This window comes from Dermacentor andersoni, chromosome 1 (genome assembly GCF_023375885.2).
Source record: "Dermacentor andersoni chromosome 1, qqDerAnde1_hic_scaffold, whole genome shotgun sequence".
NCBI lineage: Eukaryota > Metazoa > Arthropoda > Arachnida > Ixodida > Ixodidae > Dermacentor > Dermacentor andersoni.
In genome coordinates this window covers 222,017,863-222,039,850 of record NC_092814.1, presented here as the reverse complement: position 1 = coordinate 222,039,850, position 21,988 = coordinate 222,017,863, and positions in this window count along the sequence as shown.

Below are 21,988 nucleotides of genomic sequence, written 5' to 3'. Positions count from 1 at the left end.
CTCCGAAGAAGCAGCATCGGAAGAGGCCGAAGAAGTCAGTTCCTGGCTTCGACGACGACTCGGAGCACCGACGAGCCCTGCAGCACCAGCCACGTGGACGGCAACCACGCACCGGCAGATCGCCTCCTGCGTTGCGATGGAAGTGCAGGCTGAAAGCATGTACGCTACGTGCACTGTCGGCTGACTCGACGAGCGCCACGCTGTCATGCCCGCCTATGCAAGTGAGTGCGACGCCTTCCGCGCGCGCCCCAATTGCCCTAGATACTCCCTTCCGCGCGTTTCCTTTTGATGCGCCGAAGACGACTCCCAGCGGCCAACACGCCGCACCGTCCGCTTCAACGGACACCACCGCAGAGGCCCCCACCTCGGCTGCCTCTACCGACGACGGTGCCAGCTGCCCGTCGACCGGCGACATCGACGAGAGTGCCGGCACCTTCTTGCCAACCGCAAGCATGATTGGTGCCGACACTACGTCCTCCCGCACGGACGCGATCACCTCGCCCGAGGCAAGTCCTGTCCGGCCGGATTCTCCATCACTGTTGTCGCCGGCGGCCTGCTCGTCGCCCCCGCTCACCAACAGCGAGCTGTTGCACCTCAGGGCGATCCCTACGTTAGCAACCAGTTTGTTGCGTTTGTAGGCGATCCCACTGCTAGTGACCTGTCTCTTGCGTACTCCAGGGTAGCGTACCGTACTGCTGCCGAGAAGTAGCGGCTCCTGCCTTTCGAAGCCCGACCGACATTACTTATTGGGTAGCGTAGCGTTGTCGGCGAGCTGCAGGCATCCGGTAGACCATGGCGACCGAGCAAGGGCGAGACGACGATTTGCTAGTGCGAAACTTGCACCGTTTATTCAAAGGTAGTTGAAAGAAAATAAGAAGAGGATGAAGTATCAAGTATGAAGAACATGGTATGAAGTATGAAGTAGTATCACAAGTACATTTCGGAGCCCCTTAAATAGGCTCTCTGCATTCGTGTGGGCGGGATCTTGCTTCCGACGATAACACGTGACAGGCACAGGGAGAAGGCCCCTCCTCCTGCAATACCAGGCACGGGAAGGAGAAGTCGATCCTCTTTTCGACGAATCCGGCGAGTAGGTCGTGTGAAGGACCTCTCCGGCGCCGTGGGGTCCGGCCAAGAGAAGGTGAGGGGGACGAGGTAGCACCCATGGTGCCATACCAAGAGAAGGTGAGGGGGACGAGGCATGGCCCATGGCGTCCGGCCATACCTAACAGAGCCTACCGCACCTGCGGCGGAGGAGGGCTCGCGCTCGGCGGCGGTGGCTGCTCCCGTCGACGACCCAGCTGACGGCCCCTCGCCCAACGAGAGCCGGCCGAGAGCGCCCACCCCTGCCCCAGCTGCTGACGGAACATGGGAGCTCATCCAGAGAAACTCTCCGCTGCCGCTCGCGGCCGCCGAGGACGCCCAAGCCTGCCAGCCGGCAGGGGTACACCCAAAACAAGCCGCAAGAAGGAGACGCCGTTACCGACGGTTCGTCGACTTCGAGCCGCACACCCCACCCGTTGACGATGGTGTCGCTCGCGATACCACCGTCACGGTCCTGTATACCGACCCATCGGGCGCAAGGCCACTTTCCTCGCACTCTCACGGGACGGTATCGCTGCCCAGCTCTCCTCTGTGCCAGGCGTGAGACGCGTTCGCGTGAACTTCCACCGGAATGTGGTGGCTGCTGACGTGACCCGCGGTGCCGACTTGGCGCCCCTCCACGAAGTCTCCGACATCGGCGACGTGGCGGTGCGCCCCAAGGCGCTACATAGCAACTCCTGTGTGGGTGTCATCCATGGGGTCGACACTTCTTTCGACGCCCGCACAGTTCGAGAAAACCTTGAGGCCCCTGTCGCGGTGCTTTCATGTTCACGGAGTGCCGCGAGCGTCACCGTCACATTCGTCGGGAGCGTCGTGCCGACAAACGTGCGGCTCTTCAAACAGCTGCGCGCCGTACGTACTCGTCTGCCCCGACCACTTCAATGCGACCGCTGCGGCGTTTTCGGCTACGCCGGCGCCACCCGCTTCCGCGACGCCCGCTGCCTCCGCTGTGGTGAGTCGCATGCCACAGGAGACTGCCCCGCAGAGAAGCCCCGCTGCATTAATTGCGGCGGCCGTCACCCGTCGACGGAACCGAGCTGTCCCGAGTGGCAGCGCGAGAGAAAGGCGGCCGTGTTGCTGTCATCGTCTCAGCGGCTCCTTTCGCGCAAGAAAGCGCTTGAGCTAGCCGGCGCCGCACCGACCGAACCGCGTACAGCCGCTCCGTCTACGTCTGCTCGCTCCCCGCAGGGTCGATCTTACAGTGACGCCCTGCGTGGCCGCAGCACCCAGACAGCCGCAGCTGAGCCGTCACGCGGCCCTCCAACCGCTCTTAACGACGACCCCAGAGACGCTCTAATAGCCGCACTCGCCGCTGCACTCTGTGCCCTGCTCGTCCAGTGCCCAGCTATCGACGGCAACGTACGCCAAATGTGTGACGCGGCTCTCGCCGCGCAGGAAGCACTGCCCCATGACGACTAGGCGAGTCACCGCGCCACATAAGCGAAGGCAACCAACTTGCCCGCGCACGCCGTTCTGGCCGCCGCCGCCGCGCCTTTTTCACCCCTCTTTCAATTCCCTCTCCCTCTTGTGCAGCGCGGTTGAGGTGTCCTCATCTGAGAGACAGGTACTGCGCTGCACTTTACCCCAATTTTTCCTTCCACAAACAAGAATCTCTATCTCTCTCAGCCGCCCCAACAACCCAAGGACGCAAGTAGATGTAGCGGTTTGCGCATGCGCAGTACCGTCGCCCCTAGTTCTTGCGTACGCAAGCCGCTTGCGTCCCCTAAACACCCCCCCCCCCCTGCTTGACTTCCCGAAAGTGCAACGGGAGGCTGGCACGGTTCCAGGTAGTTGATCTTGGTCCCGAGCAAAGCTGTTTTGCAGCACTGGTATGTCGTTCGAGAACAACCCGTCTCCTCCAACTGAGCGCTTCCAGGCGAGGAGGCGACGCCGGAGGCAAGTCAACCATTGGACATGGATAGATTGATGGATGGATGTTATGAGCGTCCCCTTTGGAACGGGGCGGTGGGTTGCGCCACCAAGCTCTTGCTACTATGCTGCCTAATATCCTACCTATGTTAACCAATGAAAAAAAAAAAAACACTATGAACTACCACGTCCAAACTTTCTGATCCCCTATTGCGAACTGTGCTTTTGTACGTCTCCGTCTTTTGTCGTTTCCCTACTTTTCTTCCACCAATCCTCCAATCGCCCTACAATGGAGCCCTTGAGGCGTCCCCATTGGCCGAATGTGACGGCACTTGCACGGGCGCCTACTATTGGAGGAAAATGACACCTGAGCTGGCTCGACGATTGCCCGAAAATGACGTGACCCCAAGAGACCGAAAGGGTTAAAAGCGAGAGACAGGGAGATGAGAGAGAAAGAGAAATAACTTTTATTTATATAGCCGGCAGATTGGTGGGGGGGCCCACCCCGCCTAGATGGCGGCCAGAAGCCCTTGAGCTCTAGCGGCATTCTCGGCCTGCTGGACAGCCAAAAGTTGGTCTTCGGGGGCCGAGCTGAGCAACACGGTCTCCCACTGCTTCCGATCGTGAATTTTTCGGCCCTGTCGGGGCGCCCGAGGGCAGGCCCAGATAATGTGATCCAGGTCCGCCCTTTCTTGACAAAATTTACAATTGGCCGAATATTAGTCTGGGTAATAATGATTATAAGTCACCGGATTTGGATATGTATTTGTTTGAAGGAGGCGCCATGCCACCGAGTGCTGCTTAAGTGATGGGTGTGCGGGAGGAAAACGCACCCTCCCCAATCTGTAATGATTAGTTATCTCCCTGTAGCCAACCATCCGGTCCCCTGTCAGCCGCGGCGCCCCGGTGGCTCGGCTTGTGAGTCCTCGAGCCACGGTGTCGGCCGCCTCATTGACGGGGAGGGAGAAGTGCGCAGGCGCCCAGATGATATGGACAATCCGCTTACCGCGGAAGTTTGCCAGGATACGTTGTGATTCCGGCGAAATGCGCGCCTTCGCGTAATTTAAAATGGCGGTTTTAGAATCATTGACTATTATCGTGGCCAGTGTGGAAGCCATTACGAGAGCAATGGCCGATTCCTCAGCCACCTCGGCTCTGTTGGTTTTAATAGATCCGCTGACCTTACGCTCACCTTCCGAGTTCACTGCAGCGATACACATATTCTGATTAGTCGTGTACTCTGCCGCGTCGACGTACACCACGTCTTGAGAGCGTTGGAATCTCCTCTGTATAGCCCTTGCCATTTCCTCCCGCCTTTCTCTGGGGTACGTGTTCGGGATGCATGTTTTTGGGTAGCGGTGGGATAATAAGCAGCTTCCTTATGTCGTGGGGAATGTCTACTTTAGTGCCATACTGTGATGCGTATGTTACTCTAAGCTTGTTAAGTATGTGTCTGCCAGTAGGTGTTTCTGAAGTCTTTCATACTGCACTATCGTATGGGCTTCTATGAGTTCTTCGAGCGTGTTGTGGACACCTAAGGCTAGGAGCCTGTCATTCGATGTGTTTATCGGCAAACCTAAGGCTTGTTTGAATGATCGTCTAATGATGCCTTCGATTTTTGTCTTTTCTGCTACTTGGATATTTAGGTAAGGGGTTACATGTACTATGCGGCTGATGACAAAAGCCTGGACTAGACGTACCAGATTGTTCTCTTTCATCCCATAATGGCGATTAGCTATTCTCTTAATTAGTCTCATTGTTTGTTGTGCGCTGTTTTCTAGTATTCTGATTGTTTCCCTGTTGTGACCGTTCGCTGATACGTGGAGTCCGAGGACTCTAATGCTGTCGACAATAGGTATTTGGTTGCCATTTACAAAAAGCGTGATGTTTGGTTTATCCGTAGAACTCTTACGGCCCCTGAGTGTCAGTCGGTATAGAAGTAATTCTGATTTTTGCGGCGAGCATATCAATCCTTTTTCCACGACATATTTCTCAACCGTATGTATGGCTGTTTGGAGGATTTCCTCAATCTGCCCATCACTTCCACCTGTTACCCAAAGGGCGATATCATCGAGTTTTTTTTTTCATTCTTGCCATGGGCCGCAGCGTCCGATTTGCTGCTGGCCGTCGATGACTTTATGACTGTTCATTACTTTGTGTTATTACTGTAAATAATATAAATGAACCGTCAGTTCTCAAAATTCTGTTTGACGTCGGCCAACTCCCGTACACAACGGCAAGATCTAATAACTGGTGGCAGCGGTAAGGATGAACCTTCGTCCAAAGAAGTCCTGAGGAACTGGGAACAAAGAAGAAGAAAGCGATGTACCACGCGAGGCAATGACAATGCTCAACCCTCTCAGAGGTTATGAAATATCGCTCACAACAACGCCTCAAGAAAACACCTCTCCCTGTCTGTTCTGTGTACTACGCAAACAGCAGCGGTGCACGCAAGGTATTCACCACACTCGAGTACTCACCGCTCTCGTGTTAGATTAACTGTTGAAGAAATTAAGCTTTCGCTGCCAACGTCACCGCTAATTATTGTCAATCAAATCAACCACCACTGAAAGCTTCGCTTACATCGATTCCCACAGTGCGTGAGATCTGCATAACATTTTTTTTCGGGTCATTTTGGTCACCTCTTGAAAAGGAATCAAGTGGGTTCCGAAACGTACGGATCATTTTAATGTAGAGGGTTTCGTTGAAATGCCCTTTAGCCCCGAGTCAGTGCAATGAAATGCACCAAGCGAGTACCGGTAGGAACGCGAAACATGCATGACTCGACTGTGCGCATGTAACATTAACGAATGAAAAAAAAAGCGTGTTGGCTAAGGCAGGTATCAGCAGCGAGGTAATAAAGTGTCCCTGAACATATCTTTCTGGTGGGACAAGTTGACAAGTTAGCGGCGCTTACTGGCAGGCGACATGTTTCGGGGAATTTGTGTTGGTGCTGTGTGATAGAGTCTGCAACTTGATGTTCTCGGATGGATGGGTATTTGATGTTTAATGGCGCAAGGGCCAGGTGTGGCCAAAGAGCGCCATGCTAGTGTTAATGAGTTCGCAGTGGGCTGATGTGTTCTGTGATATTAATGTGACGTGGCTGTAAAGGGCCTAAAAGAATTGATATAAATTCCATAAAATCTACGTGTAGTAAAATTATGGGAATGGCTATTGACGTGTACTATGAAGATTAGAATGCAGAGCGAAATAATGAGGCAAACTTGATGTTCTCGACGTGTTGTGGACAGATTTCGCAATGTGAAAAGCCATTCATCGACAAAAATCTGGGATGATTTCCGGCATGTCCGTGAATTCAGGCACGACAAAACTTCGGGTGGCAGGTGGGGGTTGACGTCCCATATAAGCCCTTTCCCTCTGGCCACGCCGCTGCTTGGAAGCATCCGTATGGCTTCCGTGGCCCCATACGTCGCATCTGTCAAGTTGTCGAGACGGAAGTTTCGTTTCCTCATCTGAACCATGCCATGGCAGCCGACACAGGTCTCCTCGATGGCGTCACGCGAAGCGGTGGACCAATCACGTGCGACGGCGGAGCCAGCGCTATCGCCCGAGGCGGTAGGGCTTTAAAAAAATATTTATGCGTTTCCAGGCAGGGTTGATGATTTATAGTGCGATAAATCAATTCTAACTGAAAGCCAGAACCTTTAAATGTGGGCTCTAAACTAAACGTAAAAAAAAATTACGAACTCCACATGTCACCCTAGAGAGATGTAATGATGCAGCATTTGGGGAACTCTATCATTTATTTAACCCTAAAAACGTTCGCATTGGGCGAATATCTTCGCGCGGCCTCCGAGGTCTTGAGCTGACGCCGCTCCCTCTCAGGCTCTCTGCGTGACGAAGAGCATCGCGTTCTCCTCCCCTCTTTTCCAAATGATGTATATCTGGTGCCAGGGCGACTTTTTAACCAGGGTCGCGTTGCTCTGGCGTTTCGGCGGCACATAGTTTCCGCGCTATACTTTGGCTTGGTGATGCCGTATCCACTTCGGACACGACTGTCTTCTTGCAAGGCATCTTGGCGAATGACGCAATCCATGCGGGGGCTCCTTTATACAACCCATGGAGCGTTGTTGATGATGCAATCGGCGCCGCGACATGCCCAACCAAGCGAACGAACATGATCCAATCAGCAAAGGACAGCGTTGTGATGACGTAGCACCTTCGCACACCTCTTCCGATTCTCCTGTCCGACAACTGCGGCGGCGCTATCACATGACGCTGACGTAATCTCCTGCGCCCGCCTCTTCTACTCTGCCGCCGTTGTCTTCACCCCGTGACACATTTTCTTCAGATTTGCTTTCACGCGTCTATTTCCCAGATGTTATGATAACCTGCGACGCTGAGAGTCCTCTAATGACCCGGATAGTGCTAATGCATTAAATGTGCTTCCGATTCTCTTCAAGTTCGAATACGCAAAATAGCGCCTTGCGAAAGCAGGCACGAACGCGGTGCCGGCGGTGCCGGCGGCATCAGCATCAGAAACAGCAACGGCAACGTTGACTTTGACAATGTCTGATGGCGATAACAACCGCAAAGAATACAAGGAATAAGACAGTGAGGAAGGTAAAGAAGGCTAGAAAAGGTTTGTACATGCGCCACCGCACTGAGATGACCGCTATGACCACAACGCGTCGTAATCCATGCACACGAAATAAATTTCGCAGTTTGAAGATGCGGCTTCACAGATTATGAACGGTAAGATGCTACACACATAACACTCTCCTCGAGTATATACTGCGCAGTACGCGGGACATCGATATAATAGTCAAAGCTGCTTTGAGAGGACTGAATTCCGAGGCAGCACAGTTGAGTTGAGTTGTTGTAGGCTACTGGTGGGATTAGCCTTGCAGTTGCTGCCGGCATTTGCTCCACCGTAGCGACACTTAAAATAAATAAATCACATAAATCAGACAAAGACCTGACAATTACAAATAGTCACTCCTAAGGTCACCATGTGGAGACCAAATCCGTGTCCTGCAGGTAATTTAAAAGAAGGCGAGAAACCTCCTTCCTACACAACTGGTTCCTGCGCGGGAAAACAATGTCCTGAAGAGAACTGTGAGGAACTCCTGTCTTCTTGAGGGACCCGAATAACACACTCCTTTCCGCGTTATACAGAGTACAGCACATAAGGTAATTTTCTATGTCGCCGCACACACCACATGTTGAACAGAATGGAGACAACGCCAGGCCAGTCTTATACATCCACGCAGGGGTACGAGCAGAGCCCGTGCGAATGCGGAGAAGTAAAGTGGCTTGGTTTCTTTTGAGACCCTTGGTCACACATGGCTTGTGAGGTGAGCTTCATAAAGAGCTGAAGTGGCACAACACCGCTTCTCTGAAGAGTCTCTTGTCCTCTTGAGGCACTTTTCTCAATGGATTCCCAGACAGCGCTCTGGGCGAGGCTGTCCGCTATCTCATTGCCTTTGATACCTATGTGCGAGGGCACCCATTGGAAACGTATGGAGAAACCTTTGATATGGAGATTGTGCACCGAGCATAGGGAGCTAAGAGATAAGGCACAGTAGGGAACCCGTGCTACCTTTGAAGGGCAGGTTTTGAATCTGTAAGAATGACAACAGGTTGAGGCGTGCAAAACCGCAGCTTCCTTAGAGCTGCCTCAATGGCAACACTTTCGGCCGTTGTGGAGGACACGACTGCAGTGAAGCGAACAAAACAATCATACTTCCAAGAGGGAATGTGAAAAGCAGCTGCACTAGACCCTCTGACCTTGTCCACAGAGCCATCAGTATAAATTTGAAGATGACGGGCATATTCAGTCTCAAGATGCTACAGTACGAGCGAGCGCGTTGCCACCAAAGGAGAACTCCGCTTAGCGCGAACGTGAGGGATTGTCAACCAACAATCGAGGCTCGCGAATGACCGAAGTGGTTCCAACCTCTTAGTTCGAACTAAAGCGTCAAGACCCAGGTACCCAAGAGTATTAAGGTATTAAGGTCCAAGTACGCTCGGGACTCAGATCTCTTTCTAAGGCATTGTAGAAGGGCTCACCCGGCTAACGTCTGTTTGAGGCGGCCAATTTGCATCAATAACCTTTGTGAAGCGACCTTGCTAAGAGGTCTCGATAGAGACTCATAAAGTAATTCATTGTTAGGAGCAGTCTGCGGAACGCCAAGAGCCCTCCTTAGGCCCTTTCTGTGCAAAACCTCAAGTCGTTTCAGCTGTGATAGCGAGGGGGAAATTAAAGGGAGCTGGTAGACTATTCGACTCGACACCAGTGCATCGTGCAGCCTGATCATTGAAGAAGGGTGATTTCTCCATTGCTCACTTGCAACTCTACGGATCACATTGAAACGCGAAGATAGTGACGTCACAATCGAGTCCACAGCTCGCCGCCACTGTAGAGATAGTCTAAGCCCAAAAAGCGCTTGTGCTTCAACTGACGAATGCAAGATTGATCAAGGTCTATCTTCAGCCGCGCATACCGTCTTCCTCTACCTGGACATATGAAGCCAGATTTTTCCACGCACCGAGAGAGACAACCCAACACCTTGAAGATAACTTTGAACTGAAAGTAATGCCTGTCGAGCTATCAGAGCTAAACGCTTGTGTTGATATCCAGTTAACCAAAGACAAATGTCGTTCGCATATATCGACATATGGGCATGTCTGCAATGTTTTTGCACTTCAGCGGGAAGACCAGCCATTACAAAATTAAAGAGCGTTGGGGAAATAACACTTCCCTGAGGTACACTACGCGATACCGCCCTTTCGGTGCTTATGGTACTTCCTAACCGCACTTGAATTTTACGATCACTGATGAATGAGTGGATGAATCACAGAAGATATCCCTGTACGTCTATGGCCTGCAAACTATTTAGTATTGAGCTCTGAAGGACTCTATCATAAGCCTTTGATACGTCTAGGAAAATAGCTAGTGTTGAAAGGCCGAAAGCTCTATGATGTGCAATGTGGCTTATCAAGTCCAAGACGCTATATTGCGCGCTTAAACCTGTGCGGAATCCAGTCATGCATGTTGACAGAGCCCTTCTATCTTCGAGCCACCAAGACAAACGCTTACTTGCCAGCTTCTCCATGAGCTTACCACACACGACGTCAGTAATACAGGACGATACGAGGCCAAGCCTGTCATTTCTTTGCCGGGCTTCAGCACTGGGACAACACAAGCCACCTTCCATGAAGCAGGAACATCGCCAGTCTCCCACCCTGGATTGAGCTAGCTTAGGAGTATCTTCCGGTGTTCCAGATGTAGGTTCTGCATCATCTGGTTGGTAATGCCGTCAGGACCTGGTGTACATCGACGCCGCAGGCTGCTGAGTGCTGTCTGTAGCTCTCGAAGTGTGAACGGGGCGTCCATAACAGACGTAGATGTTGCAGGCAGAGCGCATGCAGGGATGAATTCCTGAACTTGCACGTACAAATGCATCTGCAAATTCCTCTGCCAAGCACGCTGTTACGTTTCGCCTACGACGCGCGGTATAGCCGGCGCGGATGCAACGGACGCCGGGGCTTCGTTCAAAGCGGCGGACATTTTGGCCGGTTCAGCGCCGCCGATACGCCTCCCCGCCAAGCGCGTCCAGGCATGTTTCAATGCCACGTGTCTTCAAGTGTGCGTGTGTGTGTGTGTGTGCATGTTGGTGCCCACGCTTGTCAAAGCGCGGCAGCCGGGGAGAGGAGCTCCCCAAGTGTGAAGCGAGGAGGTCTGACCGGCGCCGGCCCGGCGGATGCGTCACTACACTCGTCTCAACCTGTCTCTCAGCGTGTCCGTGCCCCGTCACGTGCGCCTCTATCGAGGCGTTCCTTCTTGCCCTCAACTCCGAGAGTATAAGAGCAGCTGCCCCCGGACGCCAAGGGAGAGGCTCCGATTTCTTCCGTTGAGTAACGTGCTCTCCCGTCTCTCCACTTCGGTCGACCTGACCGGCCGCTCTTTTGCGATGCTAGAATAAACAAGTTGTTCTGTTAGCAGTCGACTCATGCTTTGCCAGGACCTTCGGATGCTTCCAGTTGTGCCCCAGGCCGCCAGGCCAACGCTACCCTTGGGGCTTGCGACCCATTTGCAACAACGGGCGTCAGCGCTGAGATTCCAACAACTGTCTGCCAGCGGTGAGATCGCGACAACGGAGGCCAGCAGCGAAGATATGCAGTTGACTGTATGCTGAGCAGCACAACGACCATCCGGGAGCAGTGCAACGAGCCCTGTGTGATGACTGGTTGCCTGCAGCGGAACGACTGCGCTGAATTCCTGGCTGCGAGGTTTGGTGAGTGCGGGACTTTCTTCTTCTGAGTTTTGCCAGGCTTTTGTTAGTGTCAGAAACAGAGCTGGTAATTGTGGTTGTCGTTGCTGCCGGGTTAGTTTGCGGCAAGACAATAGTAGGCAGTAGAGAAAGCAGCATTCAGAGCAGCCATGGATTTGAAGTCGTTGCGCAAACCGAAATTGCTGGAGCTTGCAAGAGAGTTGGGTCTGGATGTCTCAGACAAACTCAGAAAACCAGAACTGCTAAGGGCTATTCTTGAGTTAGAAGCTGAGGATGACGAGCTGTCGGAATGCCTTGAGACTATTGAGGAGAGGGAGACGGCAAAAAGACAGGAGCGCGAACTTAAAGAGCAAAAAGAGAAACAGGAGCGCGAACTTAAAGAACAGAAAGAGAAAGATGAGCGCGAACGAAAAGAACAGAAAGAGAAAGATGAGCGCGAACGAAAAGAGCAGAAAGAAAAAGAAGAGCGCGACCGTCAACACGCTTTGGAAATGAAGCGTCTCGAGGTAGAGATGGAACGCGCTCGTAATGGAAGTGAGGCACACGGTGCAGGAGAACGAGTATCGTTCAAAATGACTGACCTGATGCGGCCGTTTAAGCTTGGAGAGGACATTGGTTTGTTCCTGGTTAACTTTGAGCGAACGTGCGAGAAGCAGGGGTTCTCTCGGGAAACGTGGCCACAGCGCTTGCTCACTTTGTTACCTGGCGAGGCGGCCGACGTAGTCGCTCGCTTGGAGAGAGAGGAGGCAGAAGATTTCGACAAAGTGAAATCGAGTCTGCTAAAAAAGTACAGGCTGTCAGCGGAGGCGTTCCGTCGGAAGTTTCGGGAAAATGAGAAAGGCAGAAGTGAGTCATATACCGAGTTTGCCTACAGGCTAATGTCAAACATGCAGGAGTGGCTCAAAGAAGAGAAAGCGTTTGGTGACCACGAGAAAGTTCTGCAGTGTTTCGGGCTGGAACAGTTTTATAGTCGGTTACCTGAGAACGTGCGGTACTGGGTCTTGGATAGGCCAGACGTTAGTACGGTGGCTAAAGCCGCCGAGCTAGCCGAGGAGTTTGTGACGCGTCGGGCTCGCGGAGCTAAGGAAGGTCAAAAGAGTGAATTTGGCTCCAAGTTTGAGAGGCCGAAGTTCACACCCATGAGACCAAAGGGGGACACACGTAGTGCGGATGCGAGTGAAAGCAGTCCGACCGAACGTAAGGAGACGGCGGCAGCCGAAGCCGAACGCAGAAAGCGGTTCGAGACGAGGCAAGCGCGCGTGTGTTATACGTGCCAGAAGCCGGGTCACTTTTCGGCGCAGTGTCCAGAAACAAAAACAAAAGTCGTGTTTTTGTCATTATGCAGCACTGACGAGAACATGAAGCTTCTCGAGCCTTACATGTGAGACCTCCTCGTGAACGGGCAACAGTGCCGAGTGCTTCGCGATTCCGCAGCTACAATGGATGTAGTTCACCCCTCCTACGTAGAACCCGATATGTTCACGGGCGAGTGCGCATGGATCAAGCAAGCCGTGGAAGCTCATAGCGTGTGTCTGCCCGTAGCAAAAGTGCTTATTGAAGGACCTTTCGGAGCGCTTGAGACGGAGGCCGCAGTGTCATCTATGCTGTCCCCCAAGTACCCGTACCTATTTTCGAACAGGTCCGATCACCTCCTGCGCGAGAAGGGGCTTTTGTTTGGTGAGGCTAGCGTTCAGGCCTTAACCAGATCGAAAGTTTGGGAGCTCGCTGCAAAGGCGGTAGTTGCGGGGCCGACGTTGTCGAACAATGAGAAAGGATCAGAGGCGCAGCAAGCTGATATTCAGAGCACGTCCGAACTGAATAAAATGGAGCCTGTAGCGTTGAAGGCACCAGATACTGGAGAGGAAATGCCCGACACGGGAAAGTTAGAAGAGCTATCTGCAGATTTGCTCATCGCGCCTACGTCAGACGGACTTAATAGGTTGCTAAAAGTCAGCCGGTCGGCTTTGATAGCCGAGCAAAAAAAGGATGGCAGCCTAGAAAACATACGCTGCAATGTCAAGGAAGGTATCGCCACGAAAAATGCTCGCTTTGTGGAAAGAGGTGGGGTCCTGTACCGGAAGTATCTAGACCGCAGAGGAGTGGAGTTCGATCAGCTGATCGTGCCTCAGTGCTACCGTCAGGATCTGTTGCGCTTGTCGCATGGGGGTTCGTGGTCCGGACACCTAGGAGTTAAGAAAACTAAGGACCGTCTCTTGCAAGAGTACTATTGGCCAGGGTGTTTTCGGGACGCAGACCACTTTGTGAGGACATGTGACACCTGTCAGAGGGTGGGCAAACCAGGGGACATATCGAGGGCGCCGTTGAAGTTGGTACCTATCATTACGGAGCCTTTTAGACGGCTCGTTATTGATAGAGTGGGACCTCTGCCGGTAACAACCACGGGGTACAGACACATTATGACTGCGATCTGCCCAGCGACAAAGTTCCCTGAAGCAGTGCCGCTTAAAGAACTCAGCTCAGTTGAGATAGTCAATGCACCACTGTCCATATTTGCGCGAGTTGGTTTTCCTGCGGAAATCCAGTCAGATCAGGGCACAGTGTTTACTAGCGCTTTGACGACAGCCTTTCTCGAAAGGTGTGGGGTAAAGCTGTTACACAGCTCAGTGTACCACCCACAGTCGAATTCCGTTGAGAAGCTCCACTCCGTCATGAAGCACGTGTTGAGAGCATTGTGTTTTGAACAACAAACTGACTGGGAGCTGTGTCTGCCTGGGGTGATGTTTGCATTAAGGACCGCGCCGCATGCGGCTACGGGGTTTTCGCCAGCTGAGCTAGTGTACGGTCGCTCGCTGCGTTCTCCGTTTCGCATGCTTCGATACGGATCACTGCCCTCTCCAATGGCTGCAGACCATCTCTTCCACAAATGGCCGCCTCCTGCGCTGGAGCCTCGCTTTGCAACAACATTCCTTTGAGGTGCGTTAGAAAAAGGGGAGTCTCAACGGTAACGCCGATGGCTTAGGTCGAGGCCCCTAACGAAGGAATCAGCCTCAGAGTTGTTTGTTACTGATGTTTTTCTTCCTCAGGCAGGATTTTTAACATATTGCTTTTGTTTAGTGTTTCAAAGTGATGACGTGCTTTCTAGTGCAATTTTCCAATTTGTGGACGCGTTCTGAGTGCTGCTAGACTGCTGTAAGGAACTAGGCAGTGGTATAAAAGGGGAAAGAGCCTGGCAGGACTTGGTGAGGGTTGTTTCGTGCTTGCTGACTGAGCGGTTGAGTTTCGGCGTAGTTCTAACGCTTGCCGGGAACGAGAACAAAAATGTCAACTCTCCCGAAGTCACTTTGCAGTGTCCTGTGTGAACCTGAACGAGAGAACGAGGCCTTCTCTGTGCGCTGCGCTCAAGAAACGCCGAAGGACGCCCGACTTCGGTTATGAGCATCATCGAGCGACATCCCTCCGGACAGCGGATGCAGTCCCCTGACCATCGGGATCTCCTTCCCCCGGCGGAGCGGTCTGTTACGTTTCGCCTACGACGCGCGGTATAGCCGGCGCGGATGCAACGGACGCCGGGGCTTCGTTCAAAGCGGCGGACATTTTGGCCCGTTCGGAGCTCCCGCGAAGCCTCCCCGCCAAGCGCGTCCAGGCGTGTTTCAGTGCCACGTGTCTTCGTGTGTGCGTGTGTGTGTGTGTGCCCACGCTTGTCAAAGCGCGGCAGCCGGGGAGAGGAGCTCCCCAAGTGTGAAGCGAGGAGGTCTGACCGGCGCCGGCCCGGCGGATGCGTCACTACACTCGTCTCAACCTGTCTCTCAGCGTGTCCGTGCCCCGTCACGTGCGCCTCTATCGAGGCGTTCCTTCTTGCCCTCAACTCCGAGAGTATAAGAGCAGCTGCCCCCGGACGCCAAGGGAGAGGCTCCGATTTCTTCCGTTGAGTAACGTGCTCTCCCGTCTCTCCACTTCGGTCGACCTGACCGGCCGCTCTTTTGCGATGCTAGAATAAACAAGTTGTTCTGTTAGCAGTCGACTCATGCTTTGCCAGGACCTTCGGATGCTTCCAGTTGTGCCCCAGGCCGCCAGGCCAACGCTACCCTTGGGGCTTGCGACCCAGATGCAACAACTCGTGCCAGCGCTGGGATTGCAACAACGCGAGAGGTTTCTGCTTGCGCAGTGCAAGCGCTTCGAAAGGTTTACTAGGACGAGAATCACCAGCAAATGACTCGCCAAATTCTCGTCATCGGTGAGAAAATAGTCAAGCTAGTGCAGAAGGACGCCCACTGCGACCTGCAGAGCTCGTTCGTATGTCGTCGAATGGCAGAGTTAAGCCTATTGAAGGTCGTCTTCAAGTATCTGTCGTCTTTCTTCCCCATCAGTTGTCGCTCCGCCCTTCTGCGCGCTGCGCAAAGGTTCCTGAGTTTTAAATCCAGAGTCGGAAAATGATTAGGCAACTTGATCGCCGTGGTAGCAGCCATCTTACCAGAAATCATTTTGTCTATCACATCACCAGAAACACATGCAAGTTGCTCCCTGTATTTGTCCCAATTCACAACATGGGTAATTTTAAAACCACGCATAAGAAAGTAGGCAGTAAACACTAAAATTGGATAGTGATCACTTCCCATGCGGTCAGGTGCAGTTGACCACTTCCCCCAGACATCAGGTGAATGCAAGGTTAGGTCTATAGATGTGGCTGAGGCTGGAGGCCGGAAGAAAGTGGGACTTCCGTCATTGGCCACGCACAGGTCCAAACTGTCGATAACTTCTACAAGTTTGCGTCCGCGAGAATCTGTGTTCCTCTCACCCCAGACAGAGTGATGGGCGTTGAAGTCACCGCAGGTAATTCTGGGCGCTGGGCAACGGTCACAAAGCTGCTGGAGAAACAAATCCATTGCTACCTTTGTCCGCGGAGACACGTATACGAATGCAACAGAAAGAGTTCGGAAGCCGAGCCGTATCCTCACAGCCGCTATACCTCAATGCTATCGGTGCAAAGATCGGTGACGTTCAAAACCACATGAGGAATCTCTCTTCGTATGTAAAGGGCGGCACTTCCTGCGGGAAATGACTTTATGCTGCAATTCTTGTCTGCGACTTATCCAGTCAAAGATCTCCCGCTTGGTAGGCTAGCCTCCGAGAGGGCCAATACTGAAACACAAGTTTCTTTCAAAAATAATTTCAGTTCTTCTAATCGACTTATAATCCCAGCGCAGTTCCATTGCATAATAAACGGCACTTTTCGGTTATTTTTAGTTGCACGAGGTTGAAGAAAACTAGCCATATTATAAGGTAAAGTTCGCTGCGAAGGCGGTAATCATGGACTCAAAGGAAAGAACGAGCTGTAGAAAGTTCTTCAGGGTGCTAGTCTGCATCGCTTGAACATATGAATGGAGGACTTCAAACAAAACTCGCAGAAGCTCGGACAGATGTCGATTTCGGAGCTCCTTATTTTGCTGGACGCACTGCCTCACAACTTCATCAAAAGATGTAGACTGGGACCCACTCTTGGCCACTGCAGCTAGTTTCTTCATCTCTTTTGAGGCAAGGGAATGTCCTCCTTGTCTTCGAGTCTGGCTTTGATCCGGTCGCTGAGAAACTTGGACACTTTTGACTGAAGCAGATCGAACAACCGACTCACCCACAGAGGAATTCGCCGTCTTGCTAGGGTCAGGTCGCTCACTGACGTTGCTTGTTACCACGCCACGAACCTCCGACTCTAACGCAGGGAACTCAACTTCCGACTCTAACGCAGGGAACTCGTCACTTCCAGGTATCGGCTTCTCAGTAGGTTGTGGTTTGGGACCACTAATGAAGGACAAGCAAAAGCGCAAGCAAAATCTGCCTTGCAGGCTTTGTAATCGTGGGCGCCACCACATCGTTTGCAACGTTGATCTTTGATGCAAACTTTGGCTACATGCCCAAAGCGTTGGCACTTAAAGCATCGGGGAGGAGTTTCAACGAATTCTTTGACTGCATGCTTGGTAAAACCGAGGTCAATTTTTTCTGGGCGCTCGGTGTTGGGAGCAAACGTTAGCACAACAGAGTTAGTAGATTTCGCTGCCCATTCTTTTTCTTGAGTCTCCACCCGGTGCATCATACGTTTCACGTGCAGAACACCTTGCGGTTTCAAGTAGTGAAGAAGGTCGCTTTCCGAATATCACACTGGTACTCCCCTAATAACACATGTGTTAGTCATGTAGGAGTGGGGCAACCGGGCTTTAACACTTATGTCGCCAATCTGAGAGCACCGGAGAAGAATGTCAACTTGCTCTTCCGTTGCGATATCTAGATGAAGAGCACCTTGCGTTGTGAAGCGACTGCGAATCGGAGCAGATCCCAGGAGTACTTTAATCGCTTTGAAGAGCCTGATAGGATTCCGCTCTCTCAAATCAACACCTTTCTCTGTTGACAAAACTACCACTGGGATTCCAACCGTTCTTTGCTTCCGATGACTCACCACCTTGAAGCCGTCGCTGTCCATTTACGCTATATCAGCCACTTCCTCGTCAGGGTCGACGGTAGTTGAGTCGTCCCCACTGAGCGATGATGACGTACTGGACTGCTGATCGTCCCTGATGACTGGCAGCTCCACGCCTTGCGAGGCCATGGCCGCCTCCGCCACGCTGGCTTCCTTCGAATGGCGCTGTCCCTTTAAAGATGCCGGTGCCGGAGCAGCCGTACCCTTCCCGTAGGGACAGTACCGCCTTAAACATGCGGCCGTCTTCCAGGGATATAAATAACTTACTTAATCAATAGCAAAAGCTATGCAAAAATTACAGAGCTGAGGTGACAACAGATCGAACAGCGTCGTCTTCCTCTTTCTCTCCGAGGCAGCACAGCGAAAGGGAGCTCACATAAGAGGTATGCGGCCGAATTGCTCCTTCTGCACGAGTGGCAGTGGAATTGCAGAGGCTACCGAAGAAAACAAGGACAATTACAACAGTTCATCAACAAGCAGTTAATTCCGCCCGACGTCATTGCTCTGCAAGAGACCTGGGGCTTCACGCCAAAAATACAGGGGTATACATGCCAAGCAAACGAGGTCACTGGTCGAACAGCCATACTGATCAGCAACACCCTTGCCGCCATAGCACACGACAAGATTGCTGACACAGACATAGATCATGAGATTACCGAAATTATACCGAAAAAGAAGAACGGGGGAAGTACTTTTATTGTAAACGTATACAGTCCTCCAAAGCAGAAGAAGGGCAAATTCACGCACCTCTTCCACGGTGTGAGCAGGTTGGCTAAAAACAACAGACTCGTAATCGTTGGAGACTTCAACGCCAAGGATCCTAGCTGGGGATACAAGACCACCGATAAAAAGGGTACGACAGTCAAGGAGGCGGCTGACAACATAAACTTCCAACTCTTAACGGACCCAGAGGTCCCCACCAGGATGGGAAACAGCGTCCAGGAGGACACCAGCCCTGACCTCACCTTCGTAAGAAGAGCGAGACAGGCGGTCTGGGAAAATATGCTGGAAAGCCTGGGTAGTGATCATTACATCATCAAGACGCAAATCGGAATGGCTCACGTAAAGCGTCGGATAGGTACAGCAAAAATAACGGATTGGGATGCCTTTAGACAAGCCTGTGATGGACATCCACTGGGCGCGATACTGTCAATCGAGGAATGGGGGAATATGCTGAAGGAAAGGCAAAGCGAGTATACCAAGGAGATTGACCGCACAGAGCAAATACCGGAGGTTGACTCTAGACTGCTTCGGCTATGGGAGGCAAGACAGAGCCTGACCAAAAGGTGGAGGAGACAGAAGTTTATAATAGGAAGCTAAAGCTGAAGATTGCGGAAATTACGCAAAAGACAGAAGAGTATGCGGAACAATCGGCGAGAGCAAATTGGCAGCAATTTAGCAATTCCTTAAGCGGAACCCTGAGTACCGCCCGAACGTGGAGCATACTCAAAGCACTCCTGGACCCGACTAAAACCAAGTCGGAGAACAACAAGGCCATACAGAGGCTGGTTCACCAGTTTCAGGGCTCAGAGTATGAGCTCATAGAAAGAGTAAGGCACAAGTGCTTCGGGGACAGTGACCCAGCAGCCTACACGGAGTGCTACAAGGGGAAAGAAAATTCTGATCTGGACAGGCCTATAACCAAAGAGGAAGTATACGCAGCAATAAGAAATACCACTAGGAATACGGCTGCAGGCGCAGACAAGATAAAAAACGCGCTGATTCGCAACCTCAGTGATGAGCTGGTAGTCGAACTTACTGACTATCTCAACAAGCACTGGGCGGAGGAGACAGTACCCGAGGAGTGGAAGCATTCGGAGGTAGTGATGATTCCAAAACCTGGCAAAAAACTGCAAGTAGAAAATCTTAGACCAATCTCTCTCACGTCATGCTTAGGCAAGCTGTACGAGCGGGTGGTTACAATGAGGCTCCAAAATTATATGGAGGACAACGAGCTGTACCCCCCCAGCATGTTTGGATCCCGCGCTAAATTATCGACGCAAGACGTGCTCCTCCAGCTCAAGGAGGAGGTGCTCAGCAACGTCCCACGAAACAGTGAACATGTCATCATGGCACTGGACATTAAAGGAGCCTTCGACAAAGTCATCCACGAAGCCATACTCACAGGAATGGATAGCCTGAACTGTGGCAGAAGGATTCATGGCTACGTCAAAGCCTTCCTCTCTAACCGGACAGCAACAATCGGCCTGGGAGCAGTCAGATCAAAGAAGTTTCGCACCCCAAACAAGGGAACTCCTCAAGGGTCGGTCATCTCCCCCATCCTCTTCAACGTCGCAATGATCGGGCTAGCAAGACAACTCGAACAACTTGAAGGCATACGGCACGCCATTTACGCTGACGACATCACGGTATGGGTGAACCGGGGATCGCTCAGCGAAAAAGAAGAGTGCCTGCAAAAAGCGGCCACCTGCGTAGAAACCTACGTTAGGGCCAGGGGCCTCACCTGCTCGACGGAGAAGTCCGAGCTCCTAAGGGTGTGGCGAGGCAAACAAAATCGAACGGTCCCTACAAGCGATGAGCTCAGGCTCAACGTATACCTCGCGGGACAACGCATTCCGGAGAAGACCACCATTCGGATCCTGGGGATGTGGCTTCAGTCCAATCAACGGTGCAATCATACTCTGACACTGCTGAAGACTGCCACCATGCAGGTAGCCCGTATGATCAACAGAGTAGCTAGCAAAAGACACGGTATGAAGGAGAGCGACACACTTAGGCTAGTCATGAGCCTCGTGGTTAGCAGAGTGGTGTATAGCCTTCCCTACCACAAATGCATCAAGCAAGAAGAAGAACAAGCGGACGCCATACTGCGAAAGGCGTACAAAACTGCTCTTCACCTGCCGCAGCGCACATCGACCGAGAAACTGCTGGCCCTGGGACTGCACAATACCTTCAGTGAACTAAGAGAAGCACTACTATGCTCTCAGGCACGTAGGTTGATGCAGACCCCCACGGGAAGGGTGCTCCTGCGAAGATATGGCGGCGGCAACATGATCCAAGAGATCGAACGTACCGAGGCCATTCCGGACAAGTATCGCAGTACACTGCGAGTCGCACCGATACCCAAGAATATGGACCGGAACCTGCACAAGGCACGAAGAGAAGCAAGAGCGGAGTACGTGCAGAGAACCTTGGCGAACAAGGACAACACAAGGTATACGGACGCGGCAACGTTCGTCAAAGACGGAAGACACAACAGCAGAGCAGTGGCGTCGGTGGTTAATTCGGACCTCAAGGAAATCACCAGCGCATCACTACAGGACTGCACGGTAGTCGAGGCCGAAGAGGCAGCTGTGGCTGTGGCAGCACTGGAGGGCTATCGATCTGGCAGGTCCCTAACAATAATAACAGACTCTCAAGCAGCATGCCGTATTTATACAAACGGGAGAATTGGGCGCAGAGCACGCCACATACTCTGCTCATGCGACCCGGGAAACAAAGTTCAGCATACCATAATCTGGGTACCAGGGCACACTGGCATAACAGGGAACCAAGAGGTGGATAGGATAGCTCGAGGGCATGCCAACCGGGTGTCCGACACATCCAGCCTTGAGGAACCCGAGTCAGTACCCATGGGCTACTCAGATATCCTAAATTATTATAAAGGGGTCAGACTGAAGTACCCACCCCCGGATAAGGATCTAAGCAGAGAGGATGCTGTTGCATGGCGACAACTGCAGACGGGTATTTTCCCGAATCTAAACCTTCTGAATAAAATTTTCCCTACAGAATATGAGGCTAAGTGCCCATGGTGCGGAGAGAAACCAGATCTGTACCACATATCATGGACCTGTCAAAATATTGAGTCCCCGACTATCTATAAGATTAAAAACCCGAGTGCAGAACAGTGGGAGAGTATGCTTTCCAGCGTAAGCTTGAACGGCCAAAAGCGCCTAGTAGAGCGAGCTCGCGGGTTGGCCATACTCAGTGGAGCCTTGGACTAGGGCACCAACCCTGTGATTGCAGACAGAAGAATCCATCAGAAGATGGAAGAGGCCGTCTGAAGCCGCGAAGATCTCTTTTCTAGAGCCCAATAAATGTTTTCCGATCCGATCCGATTCTGCACGAGTCCGGAAAGAGGAAGCACCAGGAATCGCCTTCGCGTGCCCACAGTTATCGCGAGGGTCGTCTTTTTCGGCCCACGCAGCGAGCCCAGATGTGGACCGAAGCTCTCGCGTAAGCCTAGTTCGTCTCATATACGATCGGCGCGGGAATTGTGCCGCACGATTTCCTCCGTCGTCGCAAAAGTGTACAGAAAATTTCACTCCCCGGGTCATAGGTGCTGAATGGCCCTCTAGGGAAGGAT